The 15,025-nt window shown below is 40.0% G+C and overlaps 1 long non-coding RNA gene across 1 annotated transcript in view; it reads left to right on the forward strand.

The window, feature by feature from the left end:
- LOC134485829 (uncharacterized) overlaps positions 1–15,025 on the forward strand; it is a 167,753-nt gene that overhangs the window by 89,456 nt on the left and 63,272 nt on the right. Inside the window, exon 5 of the long non-coding RNA XR_015673835.1 lies at positions 3,502–3,695. This is a non-coding gene — a long non-coding RNA (uncharacterized LOC134485829). The remainder of the gene's footprint in view (positions 1–3,501; positions 3,696–15,025) is intronic.

Here is a 15,025-nt window from a genome sequence, read left to right on the forward strand (position 1 = left end):
CTTTCCAACTATAATTTTAATGACCACATAAAAACCTCTCAAATGATGCATTGTGGTTACCTAACCATACCCTCATTGGATTTCTAGATAGGTTTTTAAAAACTGTTAAGTTATAAATCTATGATGAACAGCTTGCTAAATAGTTATTCCTTTCCATATTTTAGATGACTCCCTTAGAAGAGAACCCACAGTGAAATTACCGGATCAAAAAATCACTACGTTTCCCTGATACTTAATTTATGCTGCTAAACTGCTTTCCTAAAGAGATATGTCAATCACAATCATGGCTGCTATGAAGCCAAGCACCCACTCTCTGTCTGCCAGCCCTGGGTGTTGCATTTTTTTTATTTTGATCATTTTTTCCAATAAAATGGTGTCTTTATCTTAATATTACATTTTATTACTGATATTAAACTGATTTCTAGATTTTAAAATATTTTATCATTGCTTTCCTTGGTTTGATGAGAAATTTTAGCAAACTCGATTTTAAAGTTTGTTTTGCTTCACTTAGAAATTAATCTTTTTTTCATCATATGAACTTTAAATAAATAAATATAATATATAATATATTTCTGTATGCATGTCACATATAAGTATACTACAGCTATGGTTTAGTCAGCGGCTTCTTTTTTCTAGGTCTTTTCCCTGGTATGTCTCTGTGTGGTGTGTATGCGCATGTGTCTATGTGTACTCACGTGTATGTGGACGTGCATATGTCTATAATTCTATGATGTGAAGGCTTGAGGCTGATGTCAAGAATCTTCCTCAGTTGTTCTCGAGCCTTATTCTTTTAAGGCAGGTCCTCTTAGCCCAACACATGGATTGACAGTGTGACAAATGCAGCTGGCCAGCTTGCCCTGGACTCTCTTCTCTCTGTTTTATAATCACTAGAGCAACCGCTGGTCCACTAGAGTAACCCATGATTCTGTGGATGCAGGAGATGCTGACTTATAACTTATAAATGGTCCACACTCCTGTGGCTTCTTTGAAAACTTTACTTTGTATTAATTTGTTGACATTCGGGATTTAGCAGTAAACCCGTTAGCTTCTCCCCTTCTAAAGTATTTTCTGGTGCTGTAAGCTTACAGAATATCCTCTCAAGATGGTTAATAGCCATCCAATTCCCTTTGTGCATGATTTAGTTCTTTAGCAAGTTTTAGGGAAATTTGAATCTATTTGAAGTGTATTCTTGTTTTCTTGTTTTCAAAGGATTCTTCTTAGTTTAGAGTTTCCTTTTGGAAAAAGTAGCGAGATACAGAGTTGAGTCCCTCCTGGAGAGTACATGGGATAATGTAGAAGATGCTGGAAGAGGCGGAGCTGGGGGAGAAACAGAGTTTGGAAGGAGGACTGACAAACCAAAGGATTAAACTTGGTTCAAGACAGCCAGATTGATTCTCCAGGTGATAATATGCTTAGGATATTTATTGAAGATGGTTCTTAGAAGATCTAAGAGTCACAAGAATTACCAGTTTTTGCTGAGTTATTTCTTTGTGCATCATCAATGTAGTCTATAATAATAAACACAAGATTTAGGAAACTGTTCAAAGATTCTTCCATTAATTTGATAAGTATCGATTGGATAGCTACACATTCTAAGCCCCATGCAGTATTAAGGATCCAGTGGAGCAAAGCAAGGACTAATAACCTTTGAGCAGAAATCTTCCTACTCAACAGAGTCAAGCCCTGCCTACCTAACTCTAGCCATACAGTCTGCACATCTCCTAAATTAATAAAATGCTCTGCTGCTGACTGGACATGTCAATACACTGGCCTTGATTCTGGATTATTTAGTTTTGCACTGTTGTTTGGTTCTGCTGAGAGAGAAAACTATGGTCTAGGCCATAATAGCTAGCAGTTAGTAAGATTAGTTCAGAGGGCTTCACTAGAGTTGCCTTGGGTCAAGCCAAAGACTAATAGACAAGGTAATATACTTGAGGCTAGTGGGTGTTGCTGCCAGTGGAAGAGGATGTGGCCTGACTTTTGATCATGTCTGGGGTTCCTGAGGATGAACCCTTTTCCTGTGATGGGGTTGAAGTTGTTGAATTGAAGTTTTACATGTAGCTAGTAGTGATGGGATCAGCTAGACAAAGTCATTCTAGACTGAGGAGACCCTCAGGTCTTGGGGGATATTGTCATTAAACCTGAAGGGCAGACAAAATATGGCTTGAAATGTACCACAGAGAATGAGCTAAGCTAGACAGTGGATGAATTTCTGTCTAGGTTGCAAGATGACCCCAAGAAGGCGATGAATACTATGAGGTATAGCAGATGCAAGGGAAAGTGTAGGAGATTTGAGTTAGACCAGGAACCTAACACAGGGCCTGATATTCTGCTGAGTGTGATAGGCTGCACCCTACTGAGGAAGGAGACTCAGGCAGATTCATGCATGTTGAGCCTCAAGATCAGTTACTTTGCTCCAGCAGACAGAAAGATTATGACATCACAGAGTGGGTGAGATTCCAGTATGCGAGCCTCTCCTGGATACCCACAGAGTTCCATATCATATCTCAGGTGGTTCTTGGGTATCAGGTACCAGTGGTTGGCAGAGGGTCATTCCGGCATCCTCTCCTGCTGAGCCAGGATTTCTTGAGCCAGATCTTTCAAGTGCCCCCAACCACATGTCCAGTGGCAATGTCTTTTCAGCTGCTCACGGTGGTTCCAGGGTCAGTACTGCTTCCAGGCACAGAAGCACAGCACTCCGAGGGGAGGCCAGGCAGAAATGGAGGAAGAAAGGGAGGCGTCCCTTGTAGTTTTCAATCCCTTTCTCTTCTTCAAGTCAGTGTCAGGAGTCAACAGGTGTGTAGAGCACAGGTGAGAGTCTGATTTCTTTATTTTTAAGTAGTTTTAAAAAGGGAAAAATTAAATTGTACACTCGGTGCTCATAGGAAACCCCTGTACTACTCTTTCTTATCCTCAGATCCCAGAAATTCTGACCAATACCAAAGAGACAGGAGGTAGCCAGAACAGGGTATGTAGGGAGACCTGGACCTCGCCAGTCAATCTGTTCTTGAGGTGTGGGAACTGGTTTTCCTGATGTGTGGTTGCCTTTATCATATCGTTTACCCTCAGAGCAAATGCCATGTAACCTTTAAATGGAGCATATCTTACTTCTTAACCCATTACACGGGTCTCCCCTCTTTACCCTGACATTCTAGCTAAAAGAGAGTAAGAGGGCAAGGGAGGCTGACTTTGGAGATACAGAATTCAGAGTGGAAACTGTTTTCCTCTGCTTGTGAGTATATTGTCTAACTTCGGGCTTGTTATTGGCCCTCTTTTGGAAGTACTCCCTTCTCTGTGGATGCTCTTCATGTAGGAGGCTCTGAATGCCAACCCTGCCCTAAGCTCCTTGGTTCTAGGTTTTCTCTCCTTGTGGAACTGTGTTCTTCCTGCTTTAACCTAGCAGGATTTGGCTGATTGTTTTTCCTTCCTCTTATTCTTTTTTAAAATATAAACTCCCAAGAGTTTGGATAACAGCCTCTTTCATTTTCCCTTTCCTCATAGATCCACGCAGGAAGCAAAATACAGTGTAGTACATTTTGATCGCTGGGACATGGCAGGAGGCGATGGATGAGAGGTTTCAGAAGAGCTCATGCTACAGAAGCTGAGATTCAACCAGTCTAGGAGACCCCAGTGCCTCTCAGTGTGCGGGTGACTGCCGAAGGAAGTTAAATAGGTAACAACAGAATGAATGTTTTGTGTGCTGGCAAGACCCATCTTAGAATGGTTGCTGAAGTATATTCTAGAACTGCCTATGGCCAGTATTTTCATTAAAGAACCAAACCAGTAAATATTCTCGATGATAGCAGCCTTATTGTACGCAGGCAGACAAGGATGGCTGAGTTCCCTTAAACTGACTCATAAAAATGGATAACAAGGAGGATTTGGTCCACTAACGTGCTTTGTCAATACTTCTCTTAATCATATCCTGACCACAGGCCTCCAAAGTATGGCAGTAAAAGCTCATTAAAATGACATTTATTTACTTACTTTTAGTGAGGCCTAAATCATAACCCTCATTAAAATTATGAACCCAACATGGAAACCTGCTATCATTTCCATAATTTACTGCTCACTGTTCTTGAGGTGCAAATTGATTCAGTTGAATAAAGGAAAGAAACGTGAAGAATTCAACTAGAAAATTATCAACAGCGACAGACATTCAGGATGATGACGATGTACAAACTTAGTTCAAGAGAGTCATCTTTTTGAATATGAATAGTCTTTTAGAAAACAGCAGTAAAGTGTAATTTAGAGCACAACTAATAATATTTAGTAATAAATAGGAATATTTATGATCAATAGGAAAATATTTGAGAATCTAGAGATATAAAAAATGCTTGAGTAAAACAGGAAAAAAATCATCTTGTTTGCATGAAGGAAGGCATATTATGAGAAGGCTAAAATAATCTGTGGATTTACCCAAAGCCTCAAGAATGGGAAAGGCATTTAACTTTAATTGTTTTAGATATAAACATATTTATTTAGTTACAAATTAAATGATGTTCTAAAGATCAACAGGCAAGTAAAGAATGCTAAGGGAGGAAAAAGCAATCTCCCCTTAGGACCAACCCCCTAAGCTGATGATTGGTTATTCAATACCAAGTGGTCAGCCCTGAAATCACATATATACAAGTAACATACTGACTGAGAAAGACCTGTATCTACATATTCACAGACATACAGACAATTTAAACATAAACAAAGAATTAAATGATTTTGAGTTTTTAGGGGTGGGGGATTATTTAGGAGGTTGGGGAAAGGAAAGGAAAAAATAAAAATGATGTCATGTTTTAATTTAAAAAAATAATTCTAAAATACAAATTCTAACAGTTGACCATAAACTATCCCTTACATATGTGGCCAGTTCATCTGGCCCTTCTGTACCTATAACCATTCTGAATTTTAACGTGCCTTTCAAGTTTGTCTTTATCAAAGTAAAAATAGGTCTGCTCAGCATTAGGATATCTTTGATTATGCCAAGGTTATTACATATTTCCTACTTTACTCCCCTTGCTCCAGACTTAAGCCCATGTTCTTTGTACAAACAATGCATTTTGCTAGCATCTTCACAGCACATATTGTGTTCTTTGGTCCCATTAACCCACCCCCACCCTCTTTTGTTTCTTTTCCCTTCTTCCTCCTGGCTACCCCCTCTAATAGTTAGCTTCCATCTTCATATATTATTTTTGAAAATCTAGATTCCATATAGGATTGGGATACTAAAATGTGGTTGTGGTATTTGTCTGTCTGAGTCTAGTTTCTTTTGCTTAACACAATGTCCTCCAGTTCCATCCACTCTCTCACAGATAAACAATTCATCCCTCTTTCTGTCCAGCTACTGCGGATGTATATACTCCACTCTTTATTCATTTTTTGGTGAACTTGAGGTTGAATCCATTAATGTGGTTGTGAATTCTGCCACGATAAACACGTATATGTAAGGATCTCTATTGTATATTGATTTTGATTCTTTCAGAAGATATACCCAGCAGGGATAAAGGTAGAACATATAGTAGTTCCACTTCAGGGTTTTTCTCTCTTTGTATTCCATCCTGTCTGTCTGTCTGTCGGTCTGTCTGCATCTCTCTCTCTATGTGTGTGTGTGTATCTGTATCTGTATCTGTGTACGTGTATGTATATGTGTATGTGTATGTGCATGTGAGATGATGTACGTGTATGTATATGTGTATGTGTTTGTATATGTATATGTATCTGTATATGTATTTGTATCTGTATCTGTGTATGCATATGCATATGTATATGTATAAAACCTTTCCTGTGTACAAGTGTTTACATGTTCATGTGTGCATGTGCTTATGGAGACCCAAAGTTGATGTAAGGCGTCTTCCCCAGGGCTCTTTACTGAGCCTCCTCTTCAGCTCAGTTCTAGGTTTGTTTTGGAGCAAGCTCCACATTAATTTGTGCATTAGCTCTATTTATTTACATTTTTACCCACAGTGATTAAGGATTTCTTCCTCCATGTATCCTTGTTAGTAATTTCTGTTGTTTTCGAGACAGTGTCACTGTATTGAGAAGTGATGTCAATACAGTCTTGTTTATATTACCCTAATGACTAAAGGTGTTGATCATTTTAAAAAATATACTTATTACTAATTTCTTCTACTTTGAACTATCTATTCTATTCACTTACCAATGGATTGATTAAATTTGTCTTATGTATATATAGTATTCTGACTTATGCATATATTCTGTATGCATAATCCTTAAACTAGATGAATAGTTGGCTAAAAATAAAACCTCATTTTGTAGATTGTCTCGTTATTCTTTATTTCAGAGACTTTTAAAGTTTATGTGTCTATCAATTCTTGCAATTATTTTCATTATTATTGAAGTCCTTTTCAGAAAGTCCTTGTTTACACTTATGTCTTGATATCTTTCATGTTTTTGTTTTCTTCTAGTAGTTTTAGAATTTCAAGTTTTGCATTAAAATCCATGATCTATTTTACATTATTTTCGTTGGTGGTGGTGTTGTTTGGCTAGTGAGATAGCTCATCAGGTAAAAACACTTGCATCCTAGCCTGATAACCTGAAGTCAGTCCTCAGGATGGCTTTTTGGAATAGATGTGGCCTTTTTGAGGAAGTATGTCACTGGAGGGTAGGGTTTGGTGTTTCAAATGTTCAAACCAGGCCTAGTGTCTCTTTCCTCCTGCTGACTGTGGATCAGGTGTAGAATTCTCTACTACCCTTCCAGCACCATGTCTGCCTGTGTGCTGCTATGTTTCCTTCCATGCTGAGAATAGACTGAACCTCTGAAACTCTAAGCATGCTCCAATGAAGTGCTGTGTTTCCTAAGAGTTGCCATGGTCACGGTGTCTCTTCAAAGCAATAGAATATGAAAACATCATCTTTGTCAAAAATCAGGTGTCTATAAAGGTATAGGTTGATTCTCTATTCTGTTCTGTTCTTGTATATAGTTTTCTTTCTGTTAATGTCATGCTGGATTTGCTTCTATGGCTCTGTAGTAAACTTTGAGATCAGAAACTGTGATATCCCTTGAGTTGCTTTTTGTGCTTAGGATAGTCTTGTCTTTTTGTGATCTTCCACACCTCCACATGAATATAAAGTCTGTTTTCTGCTAGTTATGTGAAGAATGTCTTTGGAATTTTGATGGAGGGTGCAACGAATGACTCAATCTTGGTAGTATAGGCATTTTCACCATACGGCAGTACGGAGAGGTTTGTATTTAAGACCTGGGGCCTGTTGGAAGGTCTTGAGAGTGTTGCCATTTGGAGGAGATTAGTGGAGTTCTCACAGGAATGATCCTGCTACTCATAGGAAGTACCACAAGAATGCTTGCTATGCAGCAAGGCTTCCCCAAGTACTCGATTCTGCACAGGCTCATCTCCCTTGTCTGCTTCTCTTCCACGTAATGATGCAGTAGGAGGGCTGATCAGATGATGGACAGATGGTACCACCTGATGCTTGAATTTTGCCCTCCAAAACTATATGCTAAAGGAACTTCTTCCCTTCCCTTAGAAAGTACTCTGTTATGGAATAGAGACACGTTGTCTATGGAAGACTAAATGTGCAAATAAAGCAAGGAAAAGAAAAATGATTGAGGACTCCCGAGGAAAACACCAAATGCCATCTGGGACCCTGGTGGACGGGTGCTCCCAGAAAGGGTGGCACAGGTCCTCCTGGTTGCTGCTCTCGCGGAGAGCTCATAAGCAACACCGCACAAGCAAACTTGGACCACAGGTAAGACCAAGTTTTCTGCTCCAAGCGACCTGACTGGTGGCCTCATAACACACAGAGGCAAAATTCCTCTAGGACCGGACACTTCTGGTTTTTAGCGAGATTCCCAACCTTGATGATCACCGCCCGCAGCTCATTGCTCCCAAACCCCATGGGAGAGAAAGTTCACTGCCCGGACAGGTGGGCACTCCTGAGACTGCAGAGCAGAAGAGACCAACAACACTGCCCACCCCTGCCCACATCCCTGGCCCAAGAGGAAACTGTATACGGCCTCTGGGATCTTGTAGATAATGACACTGGAGCAGCAGGTCCCCTGCACCCGAGACACCACCAGAACCTGAAGGGACCGACCAGATAAACAGTTCTCTGCATCCAAATCCCGTGGGAGGAAGAGCTAAACCTTCAGAGAGGCAGACACCCCTGGGAAGCCAGAAGAGACTACACTCCGCACACATTTCTGACTCCGGAGGAAAACAAAAAACGCCATCTGGGACCCGGGTGCATGGGGGCTCCCAGAAAGGGTGGCGCAGGTCCTCCTGGTTGCTGCCCACGCAGAGAGCTCATTAGCAACACCCCATGAGCAAACTTGAGCCTCAGGACCACAGGTAAGACCAACTTTTCTGCTCCAAGCGACCTGCCTGGTGAACTCAGGACACAGGCCCACAGGAACAGCTGAAGACCAATAGATAGGAAAAACTACACGCCCGAAAGCAGAACACTCTGTTCCCATAACTGGCTGAAAGAAAACAGGGAAACAGGTCTACAGCACTCCTGACACACAGGCTTATAGGACAGTCTAGCCACTGTCAGAAGTGGAAGAACAAAGTAACACCAGAGATAATTGATGGCGAGAGGCAAGCACAGGAACCTAAGCAACAGAAACCAAGACTACATGGCATCATCGGAGCCAATTCTCCCACCAAAGCAAACACTGAATATCCAAACACACCAGAAAAACAAGATCTAGATTTAAAATCATATTTGATCACTATGCTGGAGGACTTCAAGAAAGACATGAAGAACTCCCTTAGAGAAATGCAGGGAAACATAAATAAACAAGTAGAAGCCTATAGAGAGGAATCACAAAAATCCCTGAGAGAATTTCAGGAAAACACAAACAGTTGAAGGAATTAAAAATGGAAATAGAAGCAATCAAGAAAGAACACGGGGGGTTGGGGATTTAGCTCAGTGGTAGAGCGGTTACCTAGGAAGCGCGAGGCCCTGGGTTCGGTCCCCAGCTCCGAAAAAAAAAAAAACGAAAAAAAAAAAAAAAAAGAAAGAACACAAGGAAACAACCCTTGACATAGAAAACCAAAGGAAGAGGCAAGGAGCCTTAGATACAAGCATCATCAACAGAACACAAGAGATAGAAGAGAGAATCTCAGAAGCAGAAGATTCCATTGAAATCATTGACACAACTGTCAAAGATAATGTAAAACAGAAAAAGCTACTGGTCCAAAACATACAGGAAATCCAGGACTCAATGAGAAGATCAAACCTAAGGATAATAGGTATAGAAGAGAGTGAAGACTCCCAGCTCAAAGGATCAGTAAATATATTCAACAAAATCATAGAAGAAAACTTCCCTAACCTAAAGAAAGAGATGCCCATAAACATACAAGAAGCCTACAGAACTCCAAATAGATTGGACCAGAAAAGAAACTCCTCCCGTCACATAAGAGTCAAAACACCAAATGTACAAAATAAAGAAAGAATATTAAAAGCAGAAAGGGAAAAAGGTCAAGTAATATATAAAGGCAGACCTATCAGAATCACACCAGACTTTTCGCCAGAGACTATGAAAGCCAGAAGATCCTGGACAGATGTCATACAAACCCTAAGAGAACACAAATGCCAGCCCAGATTACTGTATCCTTCAAAACTCTCAATTGGCATGGATGGAGAAACCAAGATATTCCATGACAAAACCAAATTTACACAATATATTTCTACAAACCCAGCCCTACAAAGGATAATAAATGGTAAAGCCCAACATAAGGAGGCAAGCTACACCCTAGAAAAAGCAAGAAACTAATCATCTTGGCAACAAAACAAAGAGAAGAAAAGCACACAAACATAACCTCACATCCAAATATGAATATAACAGGAAGCAATAATCACTATTCCTTAATATCTCTCAACATCAACGGTCTCAACTCCTCCAATAAAAAGACATAGATTAACAAACTGGATATGCAATGAGGACCCTGCATTCTGCTGCCTACAGGAAACACACCTCAGAGACAAAGACAGACACTACCTCAGAGTGAAAGGCTGGAAAACAACTTTCCAAGCAAATGGTCAGAAGAAGCAAGCTGGAGTAGCCATTCTAATATCAAATAAAATCAATTTTCAACAAAAAGTCATCAAAAAAGATAAGGAAGGACACTTCATATTCATCAAAGGAAAAATCCACCAAGATGAATTCTCAATCCTAAATATCTATGCCCCAAATATAAGGACACCTACATACGTAAAAGAAACCTTACTAAAGCTCAAAACACACATTGCACCATAAACAATACTAGTAGGAGATTTCAACACCCCACTCTCATCAATGGACAGGTCATGGAAACAGAAATTAAACAAAGACGTAGACAGACTAAGAGAAGTCATGAACCAAATGGACTTAACAGATATTTATAGAACTTTCTATCCTAAAGCAAAAGGATACACACTCTTCTCAGCTCCTCATGGTACTTTCTCCAAAAGTGACCATATAATTGGTCAAAAAATGGGCCTCAACAGGTACAGAAAGATAGAAATAATCCCATGTGTCCTATCAGACGACCACGGCCTAAAGCTGGTCTTCAATAACAATAAGGGAAGAAAGCCCACATATACATGGAAGTTGAACAATGCTCTACTCAATGATAACCTGGTCAAGGAAGAAATAAAGAAAGAAATTAAAAACTTCTTAGAATTTAATGAAAATGAAGGTACAACATACCCAAACTTATGGGACACAATGAAAGCTGTGCTAAGAGGAAAACTCATAGCTCTGAGTGCCTGCAGAAAGAAACAGGAGAGAGCATATGTCAGCAGCTTGACAGCACACCTAAAAGCTCTAGAACAAAAAGAAGCAAATACACCCAGGAGGAGTAGAAGGCAGGAAATAAACAAACTCAGAGCTGAAATCAACCAAGTAGAAACAAAAAGGACCATAGAAAGAATCAACAGAACCAAAAGTTGGTTCTTTGAGAAAATCAACAAGATAGATAAACCCTTAGCCAGACTACTGAGAGGACACAGAGAGTGTATCCAAATTAACAAAATCAGAAATGAAAAGGGAGACATCACTACAGAATGAGAGGAAATTCAAAAAATCATCAGATCTTACTACAAAAGCCTATATTAAAGAAAACTTGAAAATCTGCAGGAAATGGACAATTTCCTAGACAGATACCAGGTACCGAAGTTAAATCAGGAACAGATAAACCAGTTAAACAACCCCATAACTCCTAAGGAAATAGAAGCAGTCATTAAAGGTCTCCCAACCAAAAAGAGCCCAGGTCCAGATGCGTTTAGTGCAGAATTCTATCAGACCTTCATAAAAGACCTCATACCAATATTATCCAAACTATTCCACAAAATTGAAACATATGGATCACTACCGAATTCCTTCTATGAAGCCACAATTACTCTTATACCTAAACCACACAAAGACCCAACAAAAAAAGAGAACTTCAGACCAATTCCCCTTATGAATATCGACGCAAAAATACTCAATAAAATTCTGGCAAACCGAATCCAAGAGCACATCAAAACAATCATCCACCATGATCAAGTAGGCTTCATCCCAGGCATGCAGGGATGAATATACGGAAAACCATCAACGTGATCCATTATATAAACAAACTGAAAGAACAAAACCACATGATCATTTCATTAGATGCTGAGAAAGCATTTGACAAAATTCAACACCCCTTCATGATAAAAGTCCTGGAAAGAATAGGAATTCAAGGCCCATACCTAAACATAGTAAAAGCCATATACAGCAAACCAGTTGCTAACATTAAACTAAATGGAGAGAAACTTGAAGCAATTCCACTAAACTCAGGGACTAGACAAGGCTGCCCACTCTCTCACTACTTATTCAATATAGTTCTTGAAGTTCTAGCCAGAGCAATCAGACAACAAAAGGAGATCAAGGGGATACAGATCGGAAAAGAAGAAGTCAAAATATCACTATTTGCAGATGATATGATAGTATATTTAAGTGATCCAAAAGTTCCACCAGAGAACTACTAAAGCTGATAAACAACGTCAGCAAAGTGGCTGGGTATAAAATTAACTCAAATAAATCAGTAGCCTTCCTCTACACAAAAGAGAAACAAGCCGAGAAAGAAATTAGGGAAACGACACCCTTCATAATAGTCCCAAATAATATAAAGTACCTCGGTGTGACTTTAACCAAGCAAGTAAAAGATCTGTACGATAAGAACTTCAAGCCTTTGAAGAAAGAAATTGAAGAAGACCTCAGAAGATGGAAAGATCTCCCATGCTCATTAATTGGCAGGATTAATATAGTAAAAATGGCCATTTTACCAAAAGCAATCTACAGATTCAATGCAATCCCCATCAAAATACCAATCCAATTCTTCAAAGAGTTAGACAGAACAATTTGCAAATTCATCTGGAATAACAAAAAACCCAGGATAGCTAAAACTATCCTCAACAATAAAAGGACTTCAGGGGGAATCACTATCCCTGAACTCAAGCAGTATTACAGAGCAATAGTGATAAAAAACTGCATGGTATTGGTACAGAGACAGACAGATAGACCAATGGAATAGAATTGAAGACCCAGAAATGAACCCACACACCTATGGTCACTTGACTTTTGACAAAGGAGCCAAAACCATTCAATGGAAAAAAGATATCATTTTCAGCAAATGGTGCTGGTTCAACTGGAGGTCAACATGTAGAAGAATGCAGATCGATCCATGCTTATCACCCTGTACAAAGCTTAAATTCAAGTGGATCAAGGACCTCTACATCAAACCAGATACACTCAAACTAATAGAAGAAAAACTGGGGAAGCATCTCGAACACATGGACACTGGAAAAAATTTCCTGAACAAAACACCAATGGCTTATGCTCTAAGATCAAGAATCGACAAATGGGATCTCATAAAACTGCAAAGCTTCTGTAAGGCAAAGGACACTGTGGTTAGGACAAAATGGCGGCCAACAGATTGTGAAAAGATCTTTGCCAATCCTACAACGAATAGAGGGCTTATATCAAAAAAATACAAAGAACTCATGAAGTTAGACCGCAGGGAGACAAATAACTCTATTTAAAAAATGGGGTTCAGAGCTAAACAAAGAATTCACAGCTGAGGAATGCCGAATGGCTGAGAAACACCTAAAGAAATGTTCAACATCTTTAGTCATAAGGGAAATGCAAATCAAAACAACCTTGAGATTTCACCTTACACCAATGAGAATGGCTAACATCAAAAACTCAGGTGACAGCAAATGCTGACGAGGATGTGGAGAAAGAGGCACACTCATCCATTGTTGGTGGGATTGCAGACTGGTACAACCATTCTGGAAATCAGTCTGGAGGTTCCTCAGAAAATTGGACATTGAACTACCTGAGGACCCAGCTATACCACTTTTGGGCATATACCCAAAAGATACCCCAACATATAACAAAGACACGTGCTCCACTATGTTCATAGCAGCCTTTTTTATAATGGCCAGAAGCTGGAAAGAACCCAGATGCCCTTCAATAGAGGAATGGATACAGAAAATGTGGTACATTTACACAATGGAATATTACTCAGCTATCAAAAACAATGACTTTGTGAAATTCATAGGCAAATTGTTGGAACTGGAAAATATCATCCTGAGTGAGGTAACCCAATCACAGAAAAACACACATGGTATGCACTCATTGATAAGTGGCTATTAGCCCAAATGCTTGAATTACCCTAGATGCCCAGAACACATGAAACTCAATAAGGATGACCAAAATGCAGATGTTTCACTCCTTTTTTAATAGGGGAACAAGAATACCCTTGATAGGTAATAGAGAGGCAAAGATTAAAACAGAGACAGTAGGAACACCCATTCAGAGCCTGCCCCACATGTGGCCCATACATATACAGCCACCCAATTAGACAAGATGGATGAAGCAAAGAAGTGCAGGCCGACAGGAGCCAGATGTAGAACTCTCCTGAGAGACACAGCCAGAATACAGCAAATACAGAGGCGAATGCCAGCAGCAAACCACTTAACTGAGAACAGGACCCCCATTGAAGGAATCAGAGAAAGGATTGGAGGAGCTTGAAGGGGCTCGAGACCCCTTATGAACAACAATGCCAAGCAACCAGAGCTTCCAGGGACTAAGCCACTACCCAAAGACTATACATGGACTGACCCTGGACTCTGACCTCATAGGTAGCAATGAATATCCTAGTAAGATCACCAGTGGAAGGGGAAGCCCTTGGTCTTGCTAAGACTGAACCCCCAGTGAACGCGATTGTTGGGGTTAGGGCGGTAATGGGGGGAGGGTGGGGAGGAGAACACACATAAAGAAGGGGAGAAGTGGGGCTAGGGGGATATTGTCCCCGGAAACCGGGAAAGGGAGTAACATTTGAAATGTAAATAAGAAATACTCAAGTTAATAAAAAAAAAAGAAAAAAGAAAAGAAAGATGATTGACCTAGATTTTAGATGCATGTGTATATGCATGTATATGTGCGAGTGTAAATCAACATTCTTTTTTTTTTTTTTTTTTGGTTCTTTTTTTCGGAGCTGGGGACCGAACCCAGGGCCTTGCGCTTCCTAGGTAAGCGCTCTACCACTGAGCTAAATCCCCAGCCCCTAAATCAACATTCTTTTACTTGATTTTGTTTATAATTAGTTAGGTTTTTGAGATAGTTGTGTGTAACACAGACTGCTCTCCAGCTCTTTCTGTAGATGAAGATAACCTAGAACTTCCTGTCCTCCTCTGTCTACCTTCTGAGTACTAGAATTTACTGGCATAGCAGTACAACACCTGCTTTTAAAATACTCTTATTAGATGCAGCTGGGTGAAGCTGTCTGTAATCCAGATATTCTAAAGGCACAGGAGGCAGACACAGAAGGTCTAAGGCTAGTGACCTGTTACAGAAACTGTGTCAAAACAGAGCAAAAAGAAGGCTGGGACACTGGTTAGTCATAGAGAGCTTGCCTAGCATGGGCAAGGTCTTGTGTTCAACTGGAGGAAATAAGTACAAAACAAAAGGAAACAAAGCAAAGCAAAGCAAAACAACCACCACCACCATCACCACCATCACCACCAGCAACAACAACACCAC

Source organism: Rattus norvegicus, chromosome 2 (genome assembly GCF_021556685.1).
Source record: "Rattus norvegicus strain SHRSP/BbbUtx chromosome 2, alternate assembly SHRSP_T2T, whole genome shotgun sequence".
NCBI classification, from domain to species: Eukaryota; Metazoa; Chordata; class Mammalia; order Rodentia; family Muridae; genus Rattus; species Rattus norvegicus.